This window comes from Fukomys damarensis, unplaced genomic scaffold, assembly GCF_012274545.1.
Source record: "Fukomys damarensis isolate Sample0158 unplaced genomic scaffold, DMR_v1.0_HiC HiC_scaffold_38, whole genome shotgun sequence".
Taxonomy (NCBI): Eukaryota; Metazoa; Chordata; class Mammalia; order Rodentia; family Bathyergidae; genus Fukomys; species Fukomys damarensis.
The window spans coordinates 41,782,388-41,786,926 of NW_022900950.1; positions in this window are offsets into that span (position 1 = coordinate 41,782,388).

The window sequence follows — 4,539 nt, forward strand, 5'->3', positions numbered from 1 at the left end:
TATGTGACAGATGTTGGCTATGGTTCAGAGGGTATATATATATATGTTATATATGCATATATATTAACACCATATATATACATATATATATATATATACATGTATACACACATATATATGTATATATATAATTTATATAATATTTCAAAAATCTGACATTGGAAAATAAAAATAGATAGAATATGGCAATTTGAAGTAAAGCAAAAAGCTAAGGATTCTTTCTAGTTTTGAATTACCAGGATCTTTCCATCTTATCTGAAAAATGTTATGAATGCAAGTTAAAAAAAAAAACAACTTCTGTCTGTATTAAATAGAAGCTTGATAAGCTTTATTTAATAACTCTATTTTTCTACACACAAATTGATTTTAAGTATTAGAGATGAATATTGTAGATTTAAGTCTTTAAAAAGTTTAAAAAATTATATTTAGTACTTAAAGAGCCTTAATTGTGAGGTATAATTCTTTTGATAATGACATATGGTTTTCAAAAAAACAGCAGAAACTGACATTCTAGAAAAACAAAATGAATGATTCATACCCCAGCAAAATCTAATATCATTTTATACGCCAAATTAGTCATAAATTTTGCCCTTCCTGTGAGAGGCATTACTGATGTTCTCAGTGGTTTTGTTTTTCTGACTTTTTTCAACATTCTAGTGAATCCTGAAAATTTTAGACACAAATGAAGAATTTATTACGAAACAGCATTATCTTATCTGAATCTTTCATTCTTCATAGACTTCATAGTCTTGGCTTCAGATGGCTTCTAGGACTAACTCTCAAATAACATAAAAAAGAAAGCCCCTCTAACCTATTTATACTATTGTCTCCATCTTCACATGTGATGATTCCCAGGAATTGGGAAATGCCTGCAGTCACGTTGTTGTTGCTTTCATTAAATAATCCATTCCACTCAGTTTAACACACTTCTCTCAAATATATACACCTGACGCTGAGGTAATTTCAAAGAATCAACAAAGCAACAAAATACAATCTCTTTCTACTAGGAGCTCTTGGCAAGGATGACAGACAGGAAAGTACATGTAACAACAGTGTTGACAAATGCAATAAATGAAGAATAAATGGGATTATAGGACAGAAGAAAAAAGATATTTGGACTCTGACACATTTACCAAAAAATCATTATCTTTCAAATTTATTTATTCTGGTGCTAGTCATGCATTTTACATATTTTTTTATTTCAGAAAAATACTTATTAGTTATAATTTATTTATTACTACCAAAATAATTGTTGAATAAATGAGTAATCACATTTGAACTATTCTACTCATTTTTGCTATTTATTATTTTATGTTTTATCATTTTTATATTTTTATTTTCACGTTTTCAGTACATAATGCTTATATTCCTCATGGGGAGTAGGTGCATATACAAAACACATATTAATTCTTTGTCTCCTTCTCCCTTCATCTCTTGGTCTCTTTCTTTTGACAAAGATCTGTCTCTCTGTTTCCTATAATCGATCTTTTATTTTACTATTTATTTTAATTTTGAGTATCTCATATAAAAATTATATGATATTTAAGCTTATGTATCTGATTCACTTCAAGATAGGTACCGATTTACTGCTGTATTTGCATGTTTTTTTCCCTTCTGTTTCTACCTTACCTGATGTATTTGTTCTATTAGATCTTTGAATTGTTAGTTTCTTTATATCTTTCTAGGATATCGTTGACATTTTTTGGAGTACTGGTTTAGTGGTCACGAATGTCTCAAGTTGCTCTTTGTCATGGACAACCCTTAGATTTCCTTTAGAAGTTGGAAGACAGTTTTATAGGACTTGAAACACTTCACTACAAAGTCATCTGGCCTTTGCAGCTTTGGTAGACAGATCTATCATAATTTTATGCGTTTTAGCTTTTCAACTCATTGGTTTTCTCTAATAGCTATTAAAAGATTCTGTCTTTGTGTTGGATTTCTGAGATTTTCTATACTATTATACATCAACAAGGCATTCTTTTCTGATCTTTGCTATTTGGGGTTCTATATGACTCACTTAGCTATATGTTCCAGTCTTTTCTCATATTTGGAAAGTTTTCTACTATAATTTTTGTTAACAGGGATTTTATACAATTTGTGCTGTCTTTTGATATTTACTAATTCCAATTAACCTTCAGTTAGTCTTCTCTGTGTCAACTAGCAGTGTTGGATAAATGATTCGTGTTCTTTTGATTCAAGGTATCTCTGGGTAAATGGACAACAACATCAGCCCTACCTTCTGCCTCTAACACTTTGCCTCCATGTTGGTAATGTGTGTTGCCTGTACTTTCAAGAGTTTTTTTAATGTCCTGTATTTCTGTTTGGTACCTTTCCGTGGACTCTATTTCTTTGCTAAACTGCTCATTTATGTTTTGTATCATTTTGTTTACCTCACCTAGCTTTTTATTAGTGTCTTCTGTCAGTTCACATATCATTTTGTTTAGTAGTTCATTTTTCTTTAGATACATTTTCTTTGAACTTTCCAGGGTTCTTATTGATCGTTTATTGATCTTTTATTCGATTATTTCAGATAATTTAGCTGGGGGTTCTGATTTCCTTCCCATTTTTTGCCCATGGATCAGATTTGGGAGAGTTGTGTTTTGATACTTTGGGGGTTATTTATCTCCTGAGGTTTGCAGCTTAATTATATAGGAAATAATTTGTTGCTTGTATAGACACCTCTTTAGTTAGTTTCTGCCTCTCAGTGATGCATGTTAGGTGTGGCCAACAATATGCTTTGCCTCTGTTCCAATTATGTCTACTAATTCGGAGAGAGTGTGCAGTAAAATTGGCCCAGCACCCACTTCTCTGGGAATGGAGTGCAGAATTGCAAATGATACAAGGGCACTCTGCATATTAAAATACAGAGGAAACCAATTAATGGTAACAACTATGCCTCCTAACAATAGCAATAAAATCACTGACAATAATAGTGTTAAAAAAGGCAAACTGGATATTGACAAACTATAAGAACCAATAATCTAACAAGCTTACCCCTAGAAAAGAGACCTTTAATTACAGTATAAACACTGACAAATTAAATATCGGCTAACACAGATTAATCTACTAAAGTTTACAATACCTCACTAACAATAGGAAAGTATTCAAGGCCTGGTGATGTAGCTCAGTGGATGGAGAGCTTGTCTAGAGTAGACAAGCATTGTTTTTTTTTTTTTTGTACTGGGAATCGAACTTGGGTCCTTGCACTTGTGAGGCAGGTGGCAGAACTACTAAGCTAAATCAATGGCCCAAGCCTTGGTTTCAATCCCTAGAGCTGCATGACAACAACAAAAGCTTAAAAAAGAAAGCAGATAGTTCATTTGTTCATGTATCTATTAACCCAAGGTGACTGTAAATGATATATACAGAAAACATGTACTAATAAAAGAGAAGAAAGGATTTCAACAATTATGGCACAGTTAATTTTTAAAAGTTAATAAAGCTTAATGGCTTATACTGATAAAGATTGAGGATGTACAGAATAGGAGCATAAAAAAAGTAAAATTTGAAAAAAAAATGGGCAATAGACAATGAGAAGAAGGAGGAAAGAATAGCGAGATAGAGGATTCTATTTGGAAGTGAATAGAAATTAATAAAATAAGATAAAAGTACCAGAAGAGGACAAATAAGGAAAAACAGAGAGCAACATAAAGGAAAATGAAAAAATAGAAGGAAAAAAGTTAGAAAAAACAAGACCTACCCCCAATAAAGTGAGAAAGAAAAAAGGTGAGTCAGAAAAAGTTCTGTGTATTTTTGCATGGGTAGCTTCTTTCCATGATCTGCGGTCTTTCAACCAGTAAGTCAGAGTTTTCTCTGCCTAGTTTTATGGTCTGTGCTTTTGTGAATGGACACACACACACACACACACACACACACACACACACTCCAGAAGCTGCTCTATCTGTGTATCCCAGTATGTGGCAAAAATCCAAACTAAGTTGTGTTCTTGCTTATACTGGTGGATGAGAAAAGCAATCAGAGCACTCTCTTTATTAACATAGACAGCAGCACAGGGAATGCAAGCAGACCAATGGAATTAAGGCCAGTAGTTTGAAAACTAGACACCTCCAAAATCTGCAAACACTGTGCCTGGCTTCTTACCATGAAGGGTAGGGTCCAGTGTTTCTCCTGTCTTGAGCCCAGCCCTCTGAGGGGCTCTATCCATAATTTTCTCTTGTGACTATCTCACACCCAGTCACTGTGTTAGGGTAACACTGGAAATCCTGAAGTGAAGTAGTTGATCTGTGGCCTAGTTCCACACAATTAGCCCCTTTCCAAAATGGCTGCTAATTACACTTTCTCAAATATGGCAGGCTTTGCAGTTAATATTTTTTCTGCAATTCTAGCCTGACACGACAAAGGAGTCACGTGGGTTTTTCTTGGGGCTAGCATTACTAGGTTGGTCAGTTGTTTCCTCCTCGAGCTACTAATCCCCTATCTTACCTTCCTTCCCCAAATGTTGTTGTAGATCATGATCAGGTCTGTCAATTAGTCAGTTTGTGCCTGTGCTTCCCCCATGCAGAAGCGAAACAATACATA